This window comes from Chroicocephalus ridibundus, chromosome Z, assembly GCF_963924245.1.
Source record: "Chroicocephalus ridibundus chromosome Z, bChrRid1.1, whole genome shotgun sequence".
Lineage (NCBI taxonomy): Eukaryota > Metazoa > Chordata > Aves > Charadriiformes > Laridae > Chroicocephalus > Chroicocephalus ridibundus.
In genome coordinates, this window is record NC_086316.1 from 47,905,384 (window position 1) to 47,919,398 (window position 14,015).

Consider the following 14,015-nt stretch of genomic DNA (forward strand, 5'->3'; position numbering starts at 1 on the left):
CACCCATCCATGATAAGTGTAGCTTGGAGCAGTAAAGCCCATGATTCACGATGCTGCAGCATGCACCAGATTGGTTTGCCTTCCTAAAGGAAGCTATAGCTACTGATTGGGGTAATTAGAAAGTACCAATTCAAATACAAGTGAAACCACACTGGTGACTACTTTTTCCTTGTGGGATCAGACAGATTTTGCTGACAGGGTAGAAACTGTATTACCACATGAGCCTCCATGCCCTTCAGGGGCAGTTTTAGGAAACCACAGACTTTGCCTCAGCTGTCCTGAACAGCCACCCTCCAGCAGGAAGAAATAGGCCCAGCAAGTTTAACAACACAACAAACCCTATTGTGTTATTAATGGTCACGGACACCTGCCTTCCCTCTAATCCCCTTCCCTCAGGCTGCCAGGACTTGCTACAGAGCACTGAAAAGAGGTTGGTGGCAGCTGTCCCCGATCCCTACTCCTCAGGTCCTCACAGGGCAGCATGTCACAGACGCCAAACAGCTGCAAGAGTTGTCCGGAGCTGGACAAGTCAGCTGCTAGCATCCTGTGACTTTCACATCCGTCATCTCGTATTACCTGCTTGTAGTGCAGGCAGCGGGGAGAGAGAGGGGAATGATCTGAGATGGAGCAGTCAGCTCAGAGAAAGCTCAGAAGAGAGAGAGAAAAAGGCTGGCCCTAATCTGTGGACTTTCAAACCATCTTTAGGTGGGTGCAGCTCCATTTTCATTATGACCTTTGCACACAGTCAGTTGAACTCTGCTCCTTTTTCTGCCATGTAGAAGATAGGTGGGTAGCCCAGGGGACTTGGGTTTTGAAACTTTGCAAGCCTTCCAAAATCACTTGCTGATGCCTAAGTATTTTAAGAAAGCACTTTTGTATGCCTGAATACTGTAGCTCAGTGTGCCTGGAGGCCACAAAACTCTTCTTTTTGAGACTCCAGCCAGAGCATCACTCCAGTGTATGCTGCACCACACGCAAAAAATCCTTGAGCCGTCCCAGAGACTAACCCTACTCTCAAATACACAGAAGCGTCTTCCTGTTTGATCAGAGCTGTTGCCTGTTGTAACTCCTTAAACCAAATGTTCAACAACTCTGCATTTATTTTTAAAAACAAGTCATCATGGAAGAAGGAGCAGCCTGCTGCTCAAATCTGCATCATCATTGCAAAACAAATATTGAGCAATGTAAGAAATGACTCATTCGTGTTATTACAGGGTGTTTCACTGGTGCAGCTGGATGAAGTGAACAAAAATAGAAAGAGAAGCACCAGCTGCTTTTGAACAACTTTTTCAACCCAACAACAATAGGAGCGTCTGCTGAGTCACCCCTGAAGCTGTCATCAAAGCCACACCTCTCTGTATCTCACCAGCCAGTAACAAACGGTCCTCTCCAACCAGAGACTTCCCCTCTCTGCTCTGGATTACCCAAGAAATTAATCAGATGTTTACAACACTGCATATGCAAAGCCTGAGAGTCACTTGTTCTTGGGGGAAAAAAGAGCAGAAAGCTGAAACTGGTAAATGAATTTGGCCAAATAAAGACTCCCAGCCCCTTTGACACTTTTTTTTTATTTCTCATTCCTAGAAGATATCTTGAGTCAGGCTGCCTGATCTGGCAAGCATAGCAATCGGGTAGTCAAGGAAAACTCAGTTTTCCTCCTGACCTATTTTCAAACAAGGGAAATATCTTTCCCCGGAGCTGGTAGCAGATGATGCTCCCAATTAGTTTGCACATTAAGGAAACATGGCGGGGCAGGGCGCACTCAAAGTGTCTACTTTCCATGCTGCTGCTCTGGCTTTAAATATATTGCCTAACAGCCAAAGTATTCCTATTTATGAAGGACTGCAAAAGCAACATGCCAGCGCTCCCCACAAAAGCAGCTATATACCTATTTAAAGAGTGGGCCTGATTCTCCTTTCCATTACACCTGCTTTACAACCATGTAGTTTTTGCTGATTTCAGTTGAGGCAATGCAAGGATTCTCCATTTCAACAAGAAAATCAGCTCTGCGGTTGGGATGAACAGTGCTAAAATCATGAGCCATTTGCATTATTTTGTTACCTGTTAAGCCTTAGCTAGCAAAATAGGTCTTCTCATGTTCTAAATCACAAAAGCTGAGCTCAGTATTAACCTGAGAAAAAGCGTGGCGACCGCTGTCATCCTTCATTCTCTCCGCTCTACACCACTTCGTGCTTGCTGCCGGCGCTCTGGGAGCATTGAAAGGAGGCAGTGCTGCCGGGCAGGGAAAGGCAAAGGCACCAGCCGGATCTCCCCACTTTGTATCAGGGGACGAGAGGGAAGAAAAGCTAAATGACGCATGCAGAGCTCCCTCCAAAACAGCTAATTGGTTAGTAGCTGAAATAAGAGGAAAGGCTGAGACACTGTACACGACATGGACATGTAGAGGGCTCTGCTGAAGTCAATAATCTTGGAGAGATTTAGATGAGCTGAAAAATGAGTCCGGCTGAATTCAGCAAAACTGTGCCATTTTCCCGGAGCTGAAGATGCTGTGTGTACAGTTATATGTCACTTATTCCACCAAGCCTTGTCCTACAGGACAGGACACCACAGGCAACCAGGGCTCAGGCACTAGCTGTCTGTCTCAATACAGCTGTACCTGAAAAGTCTGCACTGCAAAAATCCTGTTTTCGGTTCCCTCCTTTTTAAATATTCACACTGAATATGGCTAATACATCTGTGGTCATACGATGCATTTTTTCGTTCTTGTGTCCTGTTCAGTGTGACCTTTTTAGACTAGCAATTTTGATTTGGAAGCCATTTAATTGCTTCATCCATTAATTGAGATATCACAGGCAAAAGCTGTTTCTTTGTTTTCTTGTTTTTACCAAGTCTGAGTTAATGCAGGAGAAATTATCCCCAAATTGTAAGCCTAATTTAAAACTGGTTATAGCTGCAGCTCACATAAACCTCCAGTGTGTGAAAATATTCATACAAACAACTTGTCAAATTTCCCCAAAGTGGATTTCACTGAAATCACAGTAATCATTAAAGCTTTGTCTATTTGATAATGCCATCCACAGAAGGTGCACTTTGTGAGGACACTAGCAGAGTAGAGAAGTGGTGCGCAGCTGACTATACAGGGCACTTAAGGAATACTGCATGACAATTCCAACTCACTGTGCAACAAATGCACAACACAAGCAAGGAAGCCTTTCACACCCTCACAGTATGATTAGGTAGTATCAAAGCACCTCATCTCATTGGTATCATAGTCCCATTGCCAAAGCAGTCAAATCAGATGGGACACAAAACTATGCATTTCACTTAACGGCACTTAGAAAATGAAACTTGTACAGAATAAAAAAGGAACAGATTATAACCAGTGCTGGATGAAGATTATACACCCAGCTATTCTTTCAAGCCAGCAGAGGAGAATAGCTAGAAACAAAAAGGTATGCTAGTGAATTGGAAGATGAGATTTGCCATCTTCCAAGAGCCATCTGAAACACCATTTTATGAATATATGAATATAGCTTACAGAAATAACACCTTTGGAAAGCTTTCGTTTCAAGAATGGGATCAACTCAGTCAGCAAACTGGTTTTCAACTACTCTGAGGGCTTTAGAATTGCTACACAATTGTAAGGCTAAGAATCTGTTCACAGTTCCCCGAACGAGGAGACAGACTGTGATTCAGACTCCTTGTACCCCTTGTATTGCTAGATGTTTACAAACCTTCATCTTACAAAAGGTTTTCTCACTTATATGTTTGGAAACACTGGACCTCACATTTCTGGATGATTTTCTTTTCATCAAAAAGGAACATCTGATGAGAGGTGAAGGAAAACTCATTTAAAGTAGACAGAAATATTTGATAAATATTGTCCAAGCAGGTCATGGAAAGAAAACCACAGAAGCAAGTGAACTATTACAAGACAGAGTTGCAACTTCTGAATATTAAATATTGACTGGATATTAGCTACCAAAAAAACCCACAAATCCTCTCAAAAGCCTGTTCGTTTGGGTTTATCCACAAAAACACTGGTGATTCCCACCACTCCTTTCTCACCCCTAGACATCTGGTTGGGGGTTTTAGTATAGGCAGTTCCCACATTTCGTGAATGCTGCCCAAAATCTAGAGTAGTCAAGCCAGGGACAGAAGAGATGCCTTTGCAACCCAGGCGGAAATCTGTCTCTAATAACTTTGCATGCTGAGTTGCAAACAGTTATGTGTTATGTGTCTCTCTTTTAGCTAACAGAAACTCCATACTCTGATTTGCAACCTGAGGGAAGAGGTGGGCACCAGCGCTGAAGTGCCTGCTCAGAAAGGAGGGATTGCTGTCCACTTGTAGGAACGCAACTTTCTGGACTCTGTTATTCCTATAAGATTGAAGGCAGAGCTACAAACTGGTTCAACACTTCATCCCCACATCCTCCTCCCTGTAATTTCTGTACAGTAGTCAAGGTGAAAATCAATATGACTCTGAGCTCAATTAATGCCTTCAAAACCTGTGCTGAGCAGATGCAGAGATGCTAACTGATGTCCAAAGCCGTGTTGCCATGGTGGGTAGAGCATAGGCAGACGGGAAGCAGAGTACGAAGCTTTTCATTTCAACCTAGGAGGTCTTACTCAGTAAATCCTTAGTTCCTGCTGTGTTTGGAGGTTTCACCATCTGCCAATGCGGTGTGACTCTCAGATGGCAGTTTAAGGCAACTTCCCTCAGTAGACCCCCTGAAGACTTTCTCTGGACCTCAGAATGATTTCTGGTTATAATGGCTGGAATCACTTAGCAATCCCAGTGATTAAAAACATGGATACAGATTTGTGTGTCTCTCTCAGCATGCAGGAAAATGAGCAAAAGGTTTTCTCAAGGAGTTGTACACTGTGTCTGTGATGTGCAATGATCTCACAATCAAATCTGAATAAACCCAGTTTAAATGCAATGCTGCATGACATCGTATGCCTGCCAAAATAGACTTACTAATCATGGAACAGAAGAATTCCTGGCAGACTTTCAAAGGTACTTCGGAAGTTTATTAGAACGAGGCATTAAGTCATGGAAAGGGGAAAAAGTCAGAGACAACAACAGCACTACTCAGCTATGTTAATCGTTCTTTTAGTATGTTACATTGCAGACCGAAACAGCAAAGAGGACGGGGTAGAATGAATGTGCTACAGGACTTTTGTCAGAACAGGTCCCATTTTGTAGCTTGCTGAGCATATATTACAGTGGATGCAACTTTTTTAGGCTTTTTTTTTCCCTTGGAAAGGGAAAAGCGAGTTGTGGACACACATTGCAGAATGCTAACATTTAACTGGCAACAATAGTCTGCATTAATAGATGGAGAATAGATACATTTTCTCCATATTTCTTTAGTATCTTACAACCAAGGATCACAAAAAAAAATAAAATTAGTATATTGAGATAGATATGGATATATAGATATATATATAAAAAATTACAATGATTGAAGTACATCAGTATAATATCCCTGTCTCCATCACGCTAGTTTGGCACACTATTTGCCTATGCTTATGGCAACGAGGAGTAACGCCATTTTTCTTTGCCTAAATCAGCTTCAGGAGGACACAAATCACAAGCGAACCTGCGAGAAAGGAAAGAATAGGGGCTTCCTGTGCAGGCAGGGCTCTGTGCTCTCCCTGTCCTGTTCTCATGGACACAGAAGTACTGGGGCTCCTGCAAAGGATCGCTTTCAAAGACAGCATGGAGCCAGTGGAACACTCTGGGACAGAATTTGGACAAGGTCCCATTCACTCCTGCTAACACCAGAATGGTTTGCTGAAATCTTGCTAAGTGTGTGTTGTCTACTACCTTCACTGGGTAGACAAACAAAACGCTGGCAAGGAAATTACATGGCCATGTATGTCAAAACTTTGGCAATTACTATTCCAACGGAAGCATGTTGATCCTCCAGGTGGTGTGTGATACCCATTGGGTAATCTTACCATACTTCAACGGGGAAGCAGAAATTATCCCAAGCATTGTATGAAATGCGTTAGTAATGCACTTAAACCCCCTTACTAAATATTAAGGAGGCAAAATTCAGCCACAGAGAAATTAACCTGCTGAAAGAACTTAACAATTTCTTTTGAAGCACCCTTGCTTCAGTTCTTCAGTTTTTACAGCTCATAGAGCTGATTTGCCTGTAAAATATTTTTTTTCTTTCTTCAAGTTTTTGTCCCACATGAGCTCTCTAATCCAACCCACTGTATGGCCTCACAAATAGTTTGTATCTTTACAACTGAAACTGTATGTAACTATCTTGAACTAATCCCATTCATAAAGGTGAATTTGGGTTGGGTATTCATTTCATTTGTGACAACTAAGGTCAGAATTAATGTTATTCAAGTATAGCAGGATAAGAATAAATGCAGGGGGTTAGAGCCTCTAACAACAGTACCACTGCTAAAAGAAATGTTCATCAAGTCACAGTTTGAATTTCTTTATGAAAATTACCTTTCATTAAATGATATTTTTTCTTTCCGTTCCAAAGACTATTTATGAAAAGTTTTTTTTCTATGCAAATGTAGTCATGAGCAACTGGCTGAAGAACTACATTATTTTTCCTATTGTTTACCTGGGGTCCATAACTGATAGTATAAAAAATCAGTACAAAACTTGAAATGTATTGCATACCACAAAACAGCTGCAATTATAATCATTCCAATCAACAATACTGAAAATTGTTCTGCATGTCTTCTGTGCATGTTTTTTGAAGTGTCAAAAATGAATATCCTCAAGGATTTCAAGGAAACTACTTTCTGAAAACCCAGATTATTTTTTAAATTGAAAAAAATTGTAAAGTTATTGAGATGTTTAAGCTTCTTCTAAATATTACACACAGGACACAGAGGGAAAACATAATCTCCAGATGATCTATTATTTATTCACTCTGCAGGAAAGAGAACTGTTAAAGCACAAAAGTTGAAGATCACAGCAGAAAAGCAATAAAGCAATGAGTAGCACCTTAAAGAGGAAAAAAGCCACACAAACTGGTGCTAGAAATTGAGGGTCTGACCTCAATTACTGTCTATCTACTGTTCAGAAACTGAACCTTATGCCATACGGCAGAGAAAATGGGTGCTTCTTATAGCTAATAACCCAGAAAATGTAACAGTGTAAATTAATTGTTTTTCTATTTCTATTGTCTGGCATCCAGTGAAATTATCTACAGCAGTTAAAAATGTCCTTGTGCCTTACACCTATTTTTGCCCAAGATGTTATCAAATAAAGAGTTTTTCCAAGATAAACCTCTCTAACCATGATTGGCTTCTGAGAGACAAACTTCTGAGAGAAGTTTAACATGGAACAATGAGAGATCTAACAACTATCCCTCTTTCTCCTCCATGAGGTAATGTCTTTGTGTCATACTGGATTGTGACAGTTATGATTATGGGACCTTTTTATTCCCAATGTTTTAAGAAATATTTTAAAGTCATAAGAAAAATGTGCAGCAAAGCAAAAAAATCCCAACAGGCCGAAGCAGAATGAAACAGGCTAATATTGGTAACAAAAGGCCATGCTTTGCCCAGAGCAATATGCTGTACAGTGGAAGTGCACTCATGACAGTCACCAGCCACATTGCCCTTCCTGTTCTAGACGAATCACCTTTATCTCCCTTGTCTTCACTTTTTGACACCCGCTCCTTCTGATGGTAGCCTATTTATCAGAGCTCTTGGGCAACGCATCTGCTTACTAACACTGACAAGAAAAGCAATGGTAATAGAAAAGGCCCCAAGTCAAACTCAGAATGGCTGGTTTCGGTGCATACTGAAACTATCACTTCTGCTATTTGTTGCCATGTCCAGACTCTCAGCAAACCCACCCTTGAGTATGATGGACTTTTGGTAAGTGGGTGCTTGATAAAAATATGTTTGGCTTCACGTGGACTTCAGCTCTTACATCACTCTTTCCATCATTCTTCTAAGATTTCAAGGACACAAATTATTAGCCTGCATTCAATTTATGCATGCATTGTGTTGGTAACCAAATCCATCATGAGCTACTTGAGCATTTTACCTCAGGTTTCATTCTCAGCTTGGCTGAATATGGAAAATGCAATTAAGTATGAATAAGCTGTCATGAAGACTGCAGAAATACAGCATATAGGGATAGTTCACATACGGAAGGCTCTTGTTTGGTATACTTGACTCACAGAACTGTCAGGGAAAGCAAAAAAACACAAATAAACTAAATATTCTGTGCGGTTAGACAGACCTTAGCTGGAAAATGGGTGTTCTGGTCAACAACTGGTTGTTACCATCCTCTGCCAGCCGTAACCAGTGTTGGGAAAGGGATTACAGGAGCACTCCCTTGTCCATTTCAAAATTGGTTTATCCGGTCAGGTGGTTTGAGTTGACCTACTTGACTTTTTCTGATGTGGATAACTCACAGTTCATGGGATCCCTTCTACTGGCACAAGCCTTTGGATGGTAACCTTTGCTTGGCAGATGATAGCAAAAGCTGGTAACAAAAACCTCCTCATCTGGCAGAGAAACATACAGAAGTGGTCAGTCCCCATTTTAGATGACCCATAGCTTCTGTGGACGATGGACCCCAGGAGGTGTTGGCCAAAGCACTCTACCTACCACAAATGTCAAGAGAAAGCACTGAGAGAAAAAAGATCCTCCCCAATTATATAAAACCATTTCTTTCAGATCTTTATAGATTAGCCATGTCCTTGAACAAGCATCTTAAAATTAAGAGGACATTTTACCGCAGGCACCTCCAAAGACTCACTCACTATCAAGCGAATCCGGTCAGAGAGCTACCATAAAATACAACAATGTAAAAATACAAGAAGGTAGGGTTAACAACTATTGTTTTCCATTATCCGTTATTCTGTGGGAGATAAAATAGTTGCAGTCCTCAAGGCTGTGAATCCTGAACAATGAATTCACTACAGAAAAGAAAAAGTCCTCCCCAGAGTAGGGTATATTTATAAGGAAACTCAGTCATTTAAGAGTCAGAAGTCTTTGATGAAAAAAGCTATAAAGAGATGATTATTTATAAGCATATAAATGACTTCTGTCATTTAAGAGTCAGAAGTCTTTGATGAAAAAAGCTATAAAGAGATGATTATTTATAAGCATTTCAGTATCACCACAGGCTTATCATATGGTGTGATTTATGCTGTTTGCTTAGCTTTACTTAGCATGAGTACCTAGATTTGCTGAAGCCTTTAGGCCACAATCATAGAATCATAGAATGTGTTGGGTTCGAAAAGACCTTTAAAGGTCATCCAGTCCAACCCCCCTGCAGTAAGCAGGGACTTCTTCAACTAGATCAGGTTGCTCAGAGCCTCATCAAGCCTGGCCTTGAATGTCTCCAGGGATGGGGGCCTCCACCACCTCTCTGGGCAACCTGTTCCAGTGTCTCACCACCCTCATTGTAAAGAACTTCTTCCTAATGTCTAATCTAAACCTACCCTGCTCTAGTTTAAAGCCATTGCCCCTTGTCCTATCGCTACACGCCCTTGCAAACAGCCCCTCCCCAGCTTTCCTGTAGGCCCCCTTCAGGTACTGGAAGGGGCTATAAGGTCTCCCTGGAGCCTTCTCTTCTCCAGGCTGAACAACCCCAACTCTCTCAGCCTGTCTTCATAGGAGAGGTGCTTCAGCCCTCAGATCATCTTCGTGGCCCTCCTCTGGACCCACTCCAACAGGTCCATGTCCTTGTGCTGAGGGCTCCAGAGCTGGACACAGTACTCCAGATGCGGTCTCACAAGAGCAGAGCAGAAGGGGAGAATCACCTCTCTGGATCTGCTGGCCACAGTTCTTTTGATGCAGCCTTCTGGGCTGAATGCACATTGTTGGCTCATGTCCAGCTTTTCATCCACCAGTACCCCCTCTTTTCCGCAGGGCTGCTCCCTATCACATCGTCCCACAGCCTGTTTTGATAACAAGGATTGTCCCAACCCAAGTGTAGGACCTTGCACTTGGCCTTGTTGAACTTCATGAGGTTTGCTCAGGCCCACCTCCCTAGCATCCAGGTCCCTCTGGATGACATCCTGTCCCTCTGGCACACCAACTGCACCACTCAGCTTAGTGTTGTCAGCAAACTTGCTGAAGGTGCGCTTGATCCTACTGTCTATGTCATTGAGCTATGTCAATGGAGCTAATTTTCTTAGTAATTTTCCTAGCAGCCAGTACAGTGCTTGAATGGTGTCTGAATGCTCAGGCAGCGTCTTCTCCTTTAACACTTACCTGGTATATCTGTGCAGTATGCTTTTCCCTTTGAGCGTTTGCAACCAGCCGTGAAAGCCATCTGGCTTCTCATACCTTACATAGTTTAACCAGGAAAGACAAGACTTTTTGAGAAAGGGAATCCTCAAACAATAAAAAATCTGCACTCATCCCTTTTCACTTAAACTCCTACTGGCGGTGACCTCGCAGGAACATGTCGTAAAGCTCTGGGAAAGGTCACTGGACTGCAGTTTGAGAAACCTTTGGTCAAAATACAGATGCTCTCTTCTGACACACTGCCATTCTCTAAAACCAGATCAAGCTTCTTAAGAAACCCAGTAAGTGCTTCTCACCAGCTGAGCAACTTCCCAGAAACTTACTCCTAACAAGAATAGGAGTCCCTTTACTGCTCATGTCCCCTGCTGCTGCCAGTTCCCCAACTATTACCTCTTGGACTGAAATGGCCCCAAGTACTCAGCAAGAGGTCAAGCCGGACTCCTTGCAGAAAGCAGCTCTGGAGCAGACCACAATGCCCACCCTGTGCTCCCTATCATGACTTTTAGATTTTTTGAGTTATTTTCTGAGCAGCTCAAATAGTTTAACTTTAGTTGGAAAATACTGAGGGGATTGTGCGAGAGTCCCACGGGGAAGTCCCTGTCTACCCGGAGGTCTCTCACTCCTCATACACACGCTGCTGAAGATTGACTCAAGAGTTCAGCAAAAGGCTACTCACAGATGATTCCAATTTGTCCATACTCATATTTGATGGGATTTTTTAACTGTTTGCAGGAAGAAAACATCATCTTTCCATGTTCAAATGTGTGCTAATTGGAGGAAGAATGAGCTGGAGAAGTCCATAGGACCTGTCCCTTAGCCCCTGAGAAACACATGGGTGCATGTGACAGCGGTCCTGGAGAACAGCCTGAACATCCCCCTCAGGTCATGTTTACTCACCGGACATTTGGTACGGCCCAGGAGTAACACAAGGAGAGGAGAGTGGGACAGGGTTTTGGAGTCTCACATTTATTTATTTATTTCCTGCTCTAACTGATGAGCACACTGAGTCCAGTGCAGGTACACGAACCTAAAAAGCCAAGGTGACTGATTAAGTCATTTTTTATCCTCTTTTTTTTTTTTTTTTTAAGCAATGCTTGTCAATGTAAAAGGCAAAAATTCACTGAACAATTTGTTCCTTCTCCAAGTACCATACAGGCCTACAGCAGCAGCATGTACCAGTTTTACTTTAGCACATTACATGGCAGAATATGTACTTCTTTTGCTGTTAAGCATGTGCAATTTAATGGAGGAAGTCTTCAAAACAGATGAGATTTTAAATGACAGTTGAAACACACAAACAAGCTGCAAAATTCTTTCCCCTGACAAAGGAAATGCTACAAAAACAGCTACCTCCAAATTAATCTAAAACAGAGGAGTATCAAAAGCAGTGGACAGGTTTGAAAATATCTGTGGGTAGGTTTTCAAATATAAAATGTCACGTAATCAATATCAATCAAAGTATGTAGTTTACTTTTTTTTTTTAAGGGGATATAACACTGCTATCAGCATATGAAGTACAATTTAGGTTAGCTGTGGCAGAGACTTCACTATAGTTCCTTTTTCGCAAAACACTATTTGGCTTTCAATATGTTTTTTTTTTCGAGAAAGAAACTGAAGCTTCGCTTGCTCGTACTAGTGTTCTTTACTTCTCAGCTCTGTGATGTCTGCAAAGCAACAACTGAGAAGTTTAGCCGAACAGGGCTTGCAGCGTGAAAACTGGAAGGAATTTACCTGCTCATATTTGGGAATGACAATTGATTAAAGAGCAGCTGCAATAAGGGAAGTGGAATGGTAAACATTCTTGGTGTAACTACTTTCTGATCTTTCCAGATCTCAGCAGGAGCAAAAAAGTGCTTTTTGTTAATTACATAGATTAGTGTAGTTTTTAAAACAGGTTAGAACTTCGAAAACTGTGTGAGAACAGCTCTTGCACAAAACCGATTTTTGCCTGGTAATACAGCAAAGGCTTAGTACCTTCCTAAATAACTGCCATGTTGTCATCACCAGCCCGCACGCACTAGGCTGTGAGGCTCTTATTCCATCTTGCTCTATGGGCAATGGCACACCTTCCTCCCAGCTGAGGTTCCAGACTCAATTGCTTTCTCTCCTGTGTTCATTGGGTCATCCCTAGAGTATTGCATCTCCCTATACTGTGAGATTAAAGAGAAGCAACACAAAGGTCCTGTTAGTACACTATGCCCACCTGCTTTTTCAGTGGGATAGATGGCTTTCAACACATTATTCATTTGTGTTGAAATTAATTAATTTTTCCACTAGTTTTTGGTTTGCCTGTATTGCCAGCACAATAGTTTGATCATGACATTGTGGACCATTAATCATGGTAATGGTTGCGTCTCTGTGAACAACTGAGGAAGATCTGAATGTCTTTTGGAGTGACAGAGCGCAGAAAGAATACAAATATTCATGCACATACTGGATGGGGAAAGATTCTCACTTCAGCCTAGTACAAGGGAGTACAGGTAGAAGAACATAAAGTGTCCCAGTGACCTTTCCAGACCCTGATCCTGAACTCCAGCTTAGATCACACTCAAAGTCATACCCATCACCCCATACCCACAGGAACCTCCCCAAGGATTAGAAGGAGCTCAAGGCCTCCTTTGCATTTCCCCAGATGCCTCCTACCAGCAATTAACCCCTGCCAGATCCCCATCTGCCCTTTCTGTTGGACATAGATGGGAGACACATAGCTGGCCATTTTCAGCTTCTCTTCTGTGTCTCTTTAGGGTAGCTTTCTTGCACTGCCTGCTGCCCAGTTTACCAGACAGGATTTAATGGTATTTAAACCAGGGCTAGGGTTGACTAAATAACATTATTTCTCCTGCACTGTAAAACTTGAATCTCACTGTAGCAAAACTGTAACAGTGGTAGATCTCTTGATAAATGCTGGCTTAGACAAGTCAAAATGAAACAACAGAAAGAGTCTGTGACTGTTCTGACAACCAATTTGCATTCACTGGCAGAAGGGTAGGGTCTTCTGTTTTAATACTTAATACCACCATTCTTTAATCTCATTCACTGTTTATGTAGTTGAGCTCCTATCTTGATGCCCATCACCAAGGCACCTGATGTCTCACAAGGATTAAATTAACAATAATAAATCTCTTATCTTTCCCATCAGGTAGGAGTTAGAACCTGATTAGGAATAATTTAAGCCATTGTTACTCCTGCGTTCCCCCCAGGCAGCAAACAACTCTTGTTGACTGAAACACTAGTAAACAGGAATATGATGAAACAAATCATCAAAGTAAAAGAATTGGGGTGTGAAGCCCAAAGCATTTATAGAAACACATTAGTCATACCTTGGAAATCAATCAAGAATTTGAGAAAGGAGGGGCAGAAGTCTAGAGAGGCCAAGAGGCAGGCATAGCCAGCTGTAAATAACTTCCCTCAAGACAGCTGACTAACATATAGTGCATGAGCTGAAACTTGTTTATTTGAACCCTGCGAACCCCGTACAGGTTTCTACTGGTCAAATGTTTTGGAGCTGGAGGCAGATGCAAGTGGCAACGGCTACTCCCCAGTCACCACCGTCAACAAACAACATGCTGTCCCGCACCTTTCCACCCGGGGCTAGCACAGGGACAGTCAAGCAGAGAGACAAGTCCCTTAATCCCCGGGAAACACAGGGGTGGCAGGTGACAATGGTCCTGGAGAACAGCCTGCACATCCCCCTCGGGTCACGTTTACGCACCAGACATTTGGTACAGCCCAGGAGTAAAACAAGGACAGGAGGGTGAGACCGGCAACTTTGGGGTTTCTCATTTATTTACTTA